The sequence below is a fragment of the Procambarus clarkii genome, chromosome 11 (assembly GCF_040958095.1).
Source record: "Procambarus clarkii isolate CNS0578487 chromosome 11, FALCON_Pclarkii_2.0, whole genome shotgun sequence".
In the NCBI taxonomy this organism is placed as follows: domain Eukaryota; kingdom Metazoa; phylum Arthropoda; class Malacostraca; order Decapoda; family Cambaridae; genus Procambarus; species Procambarus clarkii.
The window spans coordinates 8803529-8815971 of record NC_091160.1 but is presented as its reverse complement, the minus strand read 5'-3'; the positions used below and the strand labels follow the sequence as shown (position 1 = coordinate 8815971).

Genomic DNA, 12443 nt, shown 5'->3' with positions numbered 1-12443 from the left:
CTGCTACCAGAAATTTTAGCCAAATATCCCCAGTTTGCTAACTGTAGATAACAACTAAGTGATTGTAACCTATCCACCGCTGCCCACTGGATGGGGGGCGGTGTGCAGGACAAACATATAAATTTTGATACTAGCTCTCCACATATGTCAGTTGCTTAACACTTTAGTGCGCGCGGCACTAGCTGGAAAACCAAGCGGGTTGTGCGCGCGGCGTTCTGGGCGCTCAAGCGTAAACACAAAAAAGTTTATAATCTTTTCACGCTCCTAACCTCAATTCTCAAGCTACGTTTTTCATTTTGGTATCAATGCGTTGGCAATAAAATTCTCTACAAGATCATATGCATAAAATGTCACCGAAGCATTTGGTATCCCACCACGAAGTAAATAAACACGAAGATGACTCGCCGTGACACCCAAACAGGAAGTAAATGTTCATACTCTTTCGTTTGTTGCCAGCCTCACAGTCATCCTACAGCGCTCATTTTGATATCACTGAACTCGCAATAAAATTCCCCACCCAGACATATGCCTATCAATGTCTAATTATGGTATCGGGTGACCCGCACGAGTGTGGGAACTGGGCGAAGCGTTAGCCGTGATTTCAGCAGGGACGACACTGTTGGGATGCAGTGCTTTGAATGTTTATACTTATTTAACTGTCCTGACATTATTTCTGAAGCTACGTATTTCATTTTTATAGCAATGTGTTCGCAATAGAAAGTTCTATAAGAACATGGGTAGAGTTGGCCAACACAGCGTCAAATAAATTTGCGGCGAATAAAATCTTACGCGTGTTTGTACCCGTGAGCGTCAAAAGTTTTTACTTTGCTCATGTTTTTCAAGTTTATACTTGTTTCACACCGTTTTTTTTGTATAGTGTTCGGAATAAAATTCCCTACACAGACATATGCATATCAAATACAATTCCTTGGAATTCACAGCTGTAGAGATGACGGAAAACACACAACCGGAACCCGCTCTTGACACTCCAACTCACACCCGCAACACCCACAAAAAAAGTTTCTCTTGTTTCATGTATACTTACTTTAGTTTTCGTGCTACAGTTCTCATTTAGGTATCAAAATATTCCTAAGAAAATAGACTACAATACTGAAACAATCTAAGACAATTATGTGTACTTACCAAAGCAAAGACGATTGTAGTAAAATAAGTTGAGCATTTTATCTCCACTCCACCTCCTTCAGGTACTGATTCCTGAAGTTGCTCAACAGATGTTCCTAGGTGGAGTGAAGCTGATGTAGGTGGTTATTTCTTGTCCACCTAATACACCCTTTTCCTGTGATAAGTGGTGTAATTACAAGGTATGACGCAAAGTGGAACATCGCATGTCTTGCACGCTATACCAGTTTCCTTCCTGATACCCGACTTTGAACACACTTCACACCTGCGACGTTTGGGGATTTTTACCAGCTCATGTTTCAATTTATAGTTCAGGCGAGTCTCTGCTATAACAACACGTCGCTGTTGTCTCTGGGTTGGCAATAAACTACTGTCTGAATCGTCGCTCTCACTATTGTTTTCAAACACTAATGTGGAATATGAATTATCTTCATCAGATTCAGCTTCAACACTAGGTGTAGACGTGAAGAGAGGGCGCCTCACACCCGACGGGCCAGGTGTTGACGGGTCAGCAGGAGGATACACAGGACCAGTGTCATGATTTATGTCTGGAGCATGAACTAGATGTGGAGATGGTGTAGTTGTTGCAGGCCACTCTGCCTTGTCAAATTTCAATAAAGACCAAATAGCAACTTCATGGAACTAGAGCAGAGTTAGTTTCCTTCGATCATCTGTGTTGGCCTTGTACAATGCATGTACAATGCATTGAGTAAAGACCAAATAGCAACTTCATGGAACTAGAGCAGAGTTAGTTTCCTTCGATCATCTGTGTTGGCCTTGTACAATGCAACCACAAGTTGACATTGAATGTGAATTAACAATGAGACAAGTAAGATTTATACTAATACATTTATACTAACTCTGTTGAGCGTTGACCATTTATACATCAAATCTGTTGATGTGAGCACTTTAGTTTAGTCTGCCGTTTAAAGAAAAAAAGAGCATATCAATGGTATATCACAGAAAACGAATTTATCATAAACTCATGTATTTGTCTTATCATATTGAACTGCATTCATATTTTTAATATATAACAATATGAATATACAAATTTCTGTAAATCCCCTACCTTGTTGGAATCTGTGGAAATGAATGAGCAAATGTGCTGGCTGAAGGCGCTGAAGGAAACCACATTGGTTTCATTTTGGATACAAATGTCCATGGAGATTCAAAATGGAAACTAATTATATAGTTGAACCTGCAGAGACGAGTTTAAGAATCTGTGTTGAGAGTGATGGACACAGCCTTCACAATTATACTTCAGAGAATGTAAACAACTAAGAGTCATTAGAAATATGTGTAGAATAATAAACCCTACATTGTTTGAGTTAGGGAAAACACCATTTGTGATATATAGATACTATAGCTGTTCCTAAAGATTCACCCTTTTTTGCACCAGCAAGATAACATACAAGATTTTAAGAGTTGACGAATGTTAATATTCTTGTTTGATAAACTGTGAACTTGAGACATAGTTAATAAGAACATATTAACACAACAAAATGTTTTCAGAATCTTTAACACCACTTTCCAGCAACTTATATAATTTATATAAATTATTTTAGAGAATAATACATAAATTATATATTTAAACATGATATAGTGTTTAGTGGAATGTATAAGGAGTCAAATTGTGTTAAAAAGAGCAATTTTTAGAAAATTTGGAAAAATACTTTTTTCTGTTCAAATTATAACTAAATGGATTTTAAAGGTTTCACTCAGCCAATATATATCATTCACAATTTATTAATGAATTTTACAAAAAAACACCATAAATTTTATATTTAAACATGTAAAAACTATTTGTTTTACATTTGGAAGAAAATAATTGTAGAAAAACAATTTATAATTAAACCTGTGTTTGGATTTTTTGAGTAAAAGTTTCTCAAAGGCTCTCCTGCACCATTCTCAATGCAAATCATTCCCACACCTATGGGAAGAGATAGGCGAACGTTGTGTAGATGATTTGTGTTTGCTGGGCGGGCACACACACACACACACACACACAATTGTCCAGTCAGGGAAAAAGGCATTAACACTTGGGATAGGACCTTACTATCCCCCCCCCCATCTTGACCCCACCATCGGACCTGACCTGACTTAGTCGCCATCTCCGCCCCCCCCCACCCCCAGTCCCCCGCATCGCCCATAAACACACTCTTCCCCTCCCCACTCTCCCTCTCTCCCACTCCCTCTCTCCCTCTCCCACTATCTCTCTCCTGCTCTCTCTCTCCTGCTCTCTCTCTCCTGCTCTCTCTCTCTCTCTCTCCCTCTCCCTCTCTCCCTCTCCCTCTCTCCCTCTCCCTCCCTCCCTCCCCCTCTTTCCTTTCCCCTCCCTCTCTTTCCTTTCCCCTCCCTCTCTTTCCTTCCCCCTCCCTCCCCCTCTCCCTCCCTCTCTTTCCTTCCCCCTCCCTCTCTGCCCACACACACACACACACACACCTCCCCCCCTCTCTCCCTCACCCGCTCTCTCCCTCACCCGCTCTCTCCCTCACCCGCTCTCTCCCTCACCCGCTCTCTCCCTCACCCACTCTCTCCCTCACCCACTCTCTCCCTCTCCTCTCTCTCCCTCCCGCCTCTCTCCCTCCCGCCTCTCTCTCCATCTCCTCCCCCCCCCCTCCCCTTCTACTTTCTTCTCACTTCAGTGGAAGGGTCGGATCCCCCCCCACCCACCCATTTATCTCTCCCTTTATCACTCCCTTTCTCTCTTTCTTTCTCTCTCTCCCTCCCCCATCCCAACAGGGTCAAGCATGGCAGCCAGAGGTCCCAGGGGAACAGGAAAGAGCCAAGGTGACGAGATGAAGGAAATGTTCGCCCAGTTTCTGGAGGACATCAAGAGCGAGATGCAAGAAATGATGCAGGAAATGAAGAACGAAATAAGCAACCTGAAAAGAGAGCCGACAGCAGCAAAGGAGGAGATTAGAGCCCTCAAAGAAAATGGTATCGAGGCTGAGAATCAGAAAACCACCCAGGGAGAAGGTGGTAATAGTTTTCTGGATGAGAATGCCACAATAAAAGCAACATTTGTGGAAATACTAAAAAAAATAACTCTGAAGTAATGACTGCAGTGATGGAGGTGGCCATGAAAGCAGCCACCTCGCAGGAGGCGGCACGCTCCACTAGCCAACTGCTGGAAAGGAACAGATCAGTGGTTGCTGTGGGTATTAAGGAGCAGGAAGGATCTAATAGGACAGAGTGGAGTGACAAGGACAAAGCAGCAGTGAATGAAGTACTAAAGGCACTAGACATGGAAGGGGCTGAGCATAGCATTGAGAAGGTTTTCAGGCTAGGCCGGTACAACAAAGACCGAGACCGAATGATAAAGATAGTGTTTGCAGGCGAGAACACAAAGGAGAAGATCCTATCAAGGAAGAGCTCCCTGAAAAACGTGGGAAAATTAAAAAATGTATTCCTCCAAAGAGACATGACAAGGGAGGAGAGAGCCGTGGCTGCAGAAGCAAGGAAGAGGCGCAGGGCGAGAGGGGAAAACCAGGAAGTCACAGCTCCCAACCCAACACCCCCAGAGGCGAGGGGGGAACCCACAACCAGCTACCCAGTAACGCCAGAAGGGAGGACAACCCCGCCTCCCTCCTCTGCATAGAAAACCCCCCTACCCCAAACCCTCCCTGCCCCCACTCAAATGTTCAGCAAAATTTCCCTCCCCCCACACCCAATCCCCACCCTTCTACCCCTCCCCTCCTCCCGAGTCCTCCCTCCCCCCCTTTCCTTCCCGTCCTCCCTCCCCTTTCACCCCATACCCTCCCTGTCCCTCCCCCTTCACTGGATTCCCCGCACCTCATCCCAGTATCCTCTGAGACCCTGTTATCCACCTCACAGGTCCTCACACCCATGGAACAGCCTCCCCCACCAGCAGAACACTCACCAAGGAGGCGATTTGAGAAGGGACAGAAGAAAGTGAGCCTCAAAGCGATGTACACAAACATAGATGGAATTACAAATAAAGCAAATGAGCTTGGAGAACTGGTACTAGAGGAAAACCCAGACATAATAGCCCTCACAGAAACAAAGATCACGAAAACGATAACAAATGCAGTGTTCCCACAGGACTATTATGTTATGAGGAAAGAGAGGGAAGGAAGAGGTGGGGGTGGTGTAGCTCTGCTGGTAAGACAAGGCTGGGATTTTGAGGAGATGGATATTCAGGGCTGTGAAGGTTTCAGTGACTACATAGCAGGTACTGTAACAAATGGAGGGAAAAAAATTATAGTCGCAGTCATATATAATCCACCACCAAATGACAGAAGACCTAGACAGGAATATGATAGAAACAACATGGCCACCATTAACATAATAGAAAGAGCAGCTTCTGTTGCTAGCAGGAATGGATCTGGACTACTAATTATGGGAGACTTCAACCATGGGAAGATAGATTGGAAGAACAGAGACCCGCATGGAGGACCAGAAACATGGAGAGCTAAGCTGCTGGACGTGGCAACAAGAAACTTTCTAAGCCAGCACACCAAAGAACCAACAAGAATGAGAGGAGAAGATGAACCAGCAATGCTTGATTTGATATTTACCCTAAATGAATGGGATATAAGGGAAGTTAAGATGGAAGCGCCCTTGGGAATGAGTGACCACAGTGTATTGAATTTTGAGTACCTGGTAGAGCTAGGACTTATCTCCCCCCAAAAAGAACTAGGAATCAAAAGGCTGGCATACCGAAAGGGGAATTATGAACAGATGAGAAGTTTCCTAAGTGAAATACCTTGGGACACAGACCTCAGAGACAAGTCTGTACAGGGTATGATGGACTATGTTACCCAAAAGTGTCAGGAGGCAGTAAACAGGTTCATCCCGGTTCAAAGGGAAAAATCCGAGAAGCAACAGAAGAATCCATGGTATAATAGGGCATGTATGGAAGCGAAGAAACTGAACAAAAAGGCGTGGAGGAACTTCCGGAATAACAGAACACCAGAAAGCAGAGAGAGATACCAGAGAACCAGGAATGAGTATGTCAGGGTGTGAAGAGAAGCAGAGAAAAATTTTGAAAATGATATAGCAAACAAAGCCAAGACCGAACCAAAGCTACTCCACAGTCACATCAGAAGGAAAACAACAGTGAAAGAACAGGTATTGAAACTTAGAACAGGCGAGGACAGGTATACAGAGAATGACAGAGAGGTGTGTGAGGAACTCAACAAGAGGTTCCAGGAGGTCTTCACAATAGAACAGGGTGAGGTCACTGTGTTAGGAGAAAGGGAGGTAAACCAGGCGGCCTTGGAGGAGTTCGAAATTACGAGAGAGGAGGTCAAGAGACACCTGCTGGATCTGGATGTTAGAAAGGCTGTTGGTCCAGATGGGATCTCACCATGGGTACTGAAAGAGTGTGCAGAGGCACTTTGCCTGCCACTCTCCATAGTGTATAGTAAGTCACTAGAGACGGGAGACCTACCAGAAATATGGAAGACGGCGAATGTGGTCCCAATATACAAAAAGGGCGACAGACAAGAGGCACTGAACTACAGGCCAGTGTCCTTGACTTGTATACCATGCAAGGTGATGGAGAAGATCGTGAGAAAAAACCTGGTAACACATCTGGAGAGAAGGGACTTCGTGACAAATCGCCAACATGGATTCAGGGAGGGTAAATCTTGCCTTACAGGCTTGATAGAATTCTACGATCAGGTGACACAGATTAAGCAAGAAAGAGAGGGCTGGGCGGACTGCATTTTCTTGGATTGTCGGAAAGCCTTTGACACAGTACCGCATAAGAGGCTGGTACATAAGCTGGAGAGACAGGCAGGTGTAGCTGGTAAGGTGGTCCAGTGGATAAGGGAGTATCTAAGCAATAGGAAGCAGAGAGTTACGGTGAGAGGTGAGACCTCCGATTGGCGTGAAGTCACCAGTGGAGTCCCACAGGGCTCTGTACTCGGTCCTATCTTGTTTCTGATATATGTAAATGATCTCCCGGAGGGTATCGATTCATTTCTCTCAATGTTTGCGGACGATGCTAAAATTATGAGAAGGATTAAAACAGAAGAGGACTGTTTGAGGCTTCAAGAAGACCTAGACAAGCTGAAGGAATGGTCGAACAAATGGTTGTTAGAGTTTAACCCAACCAAATGTAATGTAATGAAGAGAGGTGTAGGGAGCAGGAGGCCAGATACAAGGTATCATCTGGGAGAGGAAATTCTTCAGGAGTCAGAGAAGGAAAAAGACTTGGGGGTTGATATCACGCCAGACCTGTCTCCTGCAGCACATATCAAGCGGATAACATCAGCGGCATATGCCAGGCTGGCCAACATACGAACGGCATTCAGAAACTTGTGTAAAGAATCATTCAGAACTTTGTATACCACATATGTCAGGCCAATCCTGGAGTATGCAGCCCCAGCATGGAGTCCATATCTAGTCAAGGATAAGACTAAACTGGAAAAGGTTCAAAGGTTTGCCACCAGACTAGTACCCGAGCTGAGAGGTATGAGCTACGAGGAGAGACTACGGGAATTAAACCTCACTTCGCTGGAAGACAGAAGAGTTAGGGGGGACATGATCACCACATTCAAGATTCTGAAGGGGATTGATAGGGTAGATAAAGACAGTCTATTTAACACAAGGGGCACACGTACTAGGGGACACAGGTGGAAACTGAGTGCCCAAATGAGCCACAAAGATATTAGAAAGAACTTTTTTAGTGTCAGAGTGGTTGACAAATGGAATGCATTAGGAAGTGATGTGGTGGAGGCTGACTCCATACACAGTTTCAAGTGTATATATGACAGAGCCCGATAGGCTCAGGAATCTGTACACCTGTTGATTGACGGTTGAGAGGCGGGACCAAAGAGCCAGAGCTCAACCCCCGCAAACACAACTAGGTGAGAACTAGGTGAGTACAAGGCTAGAAAAGGACAGAGGACTGTCCCAAGGAGCATCACACCATATGCTTCAAACGATGATAATATGTAGGAGTCAGGAAAATCTGAGCATTCATCTTCCGTCCAGTGTGACCACAATACATAATCTCATTGCCTCTTAATTGGTAGCCATACCCTTGTAATAAATTGTATTTTTCTGTACATTCACGGCATCACTGAAGGGCGTAGCATCACCAATTTCACCCTTGTTGGCACCAAGCTTTCCTCGTAAAGCTTCAATTAAATGGCCAATTGTCATTCGGGAGAGAATGGCATGAGGATTAATAATGGTGTCAGGAGTTATACCTTCTGCTGTAAAAGGCATATCCTCCACCCTGTACTGAATACTACAGATACCTTTTTGTCCATGACGGGAGGCAAATTAATCACCAATCTGGGGAATGCGTACAGACCTTACACGAATCTTGATAAAATGATCACCATCTACGTTCTCAGTCAGCATGACATGGTCCACAATGCCAGTTTCCGAGCCCCTCAAAAATACACTGGCATCTCTCTTCCTGAACCGTCTTGGATGACCATCTAATTCATCCTCATTTTCTGGCAGTGATGGTTTTGTCCAGTTACCCGTGGCCAGAGAATATCGCAGTCCATCAGAAATCAGCTTAGGCTTAACTGCAACATCCAACCTATACTCTTGACCTTTATCTAAGAGTTTCTGAGCGTGCATACGAACTTCTTTCATCAAGTTCCGGAATAATCCTCTGGAAAGTAAGGTCATGGGAGGACCGGCCAAATCTAGCCTCTTGTTTTCATAGTGGTCATGATCACCTAGCTCTCGTCGACCTAAAGCGGCAAGCAAAAGCCAGTGAACCATGTACTCTAGAATGTATGCCTTTGTCTCACAAAAATCTGATACACCAACGTGAGGTAACATTTCTCTCTGCAAAATCTCATGGGCAAATTTATGCGCTTCTCTTTTGTTACACCAAGTCGAATACCGAGTAAACCAATAAAGTTCAATGCAACATTCTGCTCCTGAATTAAAAAGGCTTCGTCCAGAGATGGCTTTATCATTTCCATCATCTCAGGATCATCAAAATCATAGATGATATGTTCAAAAATATCTCGATCTGCTACAAAGCCCAAAGCACGAAACACAAAAAACAAAGCAGATTTATTAGCACTACTTTCACCCCTAGCCATCATGTTGATCCAAAGAGTGGGTACAGGTCGTGCAGAGTGCTCAATACACGAGCGGGTTTCGCACTTGTAAGCATATTTACTTTCCTTCATACTGGACACGTACACGGTGTTTGTCATCATCTTCTCCTGGGCAATCAGCATTTTCTCTGAGCCGTTGATAATGAATTAAGGATCAAGAGGACATTCGTTAACCTCGTGAAGTTATACAAGAGTATAACATATACTTGTGTATAACATAAAAGAAGTATGCATATTTAGGATGCAGTAGGTTGTGAACTGAGGAGTGAGCAGCAACCTAGTACGATTATAGGATGAAGACTAAAGGGGAATATTGGGCTGCTACCAACTGATAAGCAGCCTAAGGAGTTGCATAGTAATATAACTATTCTTGTATATGTGTGTATTAAATGTCTCATATGTTGGCTGGTTTTTACTCTAGTTCTGGTGAGGCTTCCTGGCTAGTGAGAGAGAAAGAAAGACACGGCTATAACTTGGGTGATAGTGGACTATAACTAACTAAGGGGGATTGAGAGATCATCCCACAGTAAGGAGAGTGCTGGGAATCACGGCTTCTTGAGAGCGGGTGTGTACTCATGACAACTAGGCAGTGTGAGCCGAACCCCTGTATAAAGGTGCCGTTGAACCCCCTCTCCCTGAACCAGACGCTTACCACTGTGATCCCCAAATAATTACAAGCCCTCCAGTGTCTATTGCTGGTCGACTGACGGCAGCAGAAGTGTGGCTGTCGTGGTCGGTCATTTATCTGTCAGAGAATGGTTGAGTTTCTCTGTTCGACGATAAGATAGTATCAGGAGGGGTCAAATAGCCAAGATTCATTATATAAAACACCCAACACCCTCCACACGCTCTGATACTGAACAAAATGTTATCGTGGTGTACTAAACAATGCCCTCAAGATATTACATCCAATGATCTCATGGTACTGTATAATTTGTTTTAATAGTGTTGTATACAATGTTCTTAATTTAAGGTGGTGTAAGTAAGTAAGTAATTATCAAAAGAAGGCACCAAACCGGGAAGGCTATGTAGCACCATCAAATGCGCAGAATAATCAGAGGGTGCTAAATATCACCAAGGATGCCAATACGAGAACAAAAACGCACAAGGCGAACGATATCAAAAGTATCCGAGTCACCAAGAATTCTATTGAGGGACAGGTGATCGCGAGGGGCGGTCGGAAAGTAAGACATGCGCTCGTCCTGGAAGTCAGGACATTCACGAAGGACATGCACGACCATAAGAAGGACAATGCAATTAAGTAAGTAAGTAATTATCAAAAGAAGGCACCAAACCGGGAAGGCTATGTAGCACCATCAAATACGCAAAATAATCAGAGGGCGCTAAATATCACCAAGGATGCCAATACGAGAACAAAAACGCATAAGGCGAACGATATCAAAAGTATCCGAGTCACTAAGAATTCTATCGAGGGACAGGCGACCGCGAGGGGCGGTCGGAAAGCAAGACACACGCTCGTCCTGGAAGTCAGGACATTCAAGAAGGACACGCACGACCGTAAGAGGGACAATGCAACTAGGACAATAAGGAGCAGGGCGGCGCTCCATCAAGTGACCATGGGTTAAGCGAGTATGGCCAATGCGCAACCTCGCCAGAGCTGTTTCCCACCGCCGGTTACGTTGGAAGGAGGACGGCCACGAGGAAACACAACATTTAAGAGTACGTAGCTTGTTACCAGTAACAGACAACCAAGAAGCCTGCCAACGGGTAAGGACTGAGGAATGGATAACCGGGTAAAAGTCGGAATACGGAATGCCTTTACGAGAGATGGGACAAGAGCGGACAGCTTCCTTGGCGGCAGCATCCGCACGCTCATTTAAAGACACACCAATATGGCTGGGAACCCAACAAAACTCAACCGACTTAAATTTACTGTGAACGAGAAACAGCCAATGCTGGATCTCGACAACTACTGGATGAACCGGATTAAAGGACCCGAGAGCCATTAGGGCACTACGAGAGTCAACAACAACTACAAAGGAAGACTGACAACGAGAAAGCAGGAGACGAAAAGCATAGAGAATAGCATAAAGTTCCGCTGTAAAGATGCTAGTCTCCGGAGGCAAGCGACACATATAAGTGCGATCAGGAAAAACAACAGAGTAGCCAACACCGTCCGCTGACTTAGACCCATCGGTGAAGACAGAAACGGAGCGGGAGTGAGAAGAAAAGTGCTCGAGGAAAAGGCGTTTTAGAACCGTAGGAGGGGTAAAAGCTTTAGTGATACGGGTCAAGGATGTACAAAACCGCGGAAGAGGGACCCTCCACGGGGGCAAAGAAGGAACAACACGAGGAGACACATCAGAAATACGAACGGAAAGAGAATCCTGTAGGCGAGATAACCGGACAGAAAGAGGGAGGTGGTGAAGAGGAACAGGAACCGCAGGAGGGATAAAAGTTAAAGCACGACAGAGGCGAGAGGAAGGATGTTGCAAGGACCACGCCAGATAGCGAAAACAGTAGCGATCACGGTGGTTCTGGAGAGATAGGAAGCGTGTCAACATACAAAGCTGAGGACGGGAGTCGAACGAAAGGCACCAGAACTGAGGCGCAACCCAGTATGGTGCAAAGCATCAAGATGGCGAAGAGTAGAAGAAGCAGACGAGTAAGCAGGGCAACCATAATCGAGTTTAGACAGGACGAGAGAGGAATGTAAAGCAAGGAGAGTGCGCCTATTCGCTCCCCAAGAAGTATGGGACAACACCTAAAGGAGGATAAGGGCCTTAGAGCATTCAACTCGGAGGTAAGAGATATGGGGTAACCAAGACAAACGAGTGTTAAAAATCAACCCCAAAAGCATGGCGGAATTCGTGTACACAATAGGGGTGACCATAAAGTGACAAAGAAGAGCGAAGAACGACACGCTTCCGAGTAAAAATCATAGCACAAGTCCTAAATGTAGAGAACCTGAAGTCATGATCGGTGACCCAAGACGACACGGCATCAATTGCAAGTTGAAGCTGGCGCTGAAGGAGAGACGAATCATCGCCCCGAAAGCAAAGGGTAAGATCGTCGACATAGAGAGCGGAGAAGACGCCAGAAGGAAGAGAGAAAAGAAGACCATTGAGGGGAACCAGAAAAAGAGTAGTGCTCAGAACACTACCTTGGGGCACACCCTCGCATTGCTGAAAGGAGGCAGAGAGAGCGGTACCAAGCCTCACCCGAAAGGAACGACGAGAGAGGAAGCGTTGGAGGGAGGGAGAGAGATTACCACGAAGG

The 12443-nt window shown here is 45.0% G+C and overlaps 1 pseudogene; it reads right to left on the bottom strand.

Annotated features, from left to right (window-relative positions):
- Positions 1–12443, bottom strand: part of LOC123748032 (DNA-directed RNA polymerase II subunit RPB2-like) — a 63205-nt pseudogene that overhangs the window by 42529 nt on the left and 8233 nt on the right.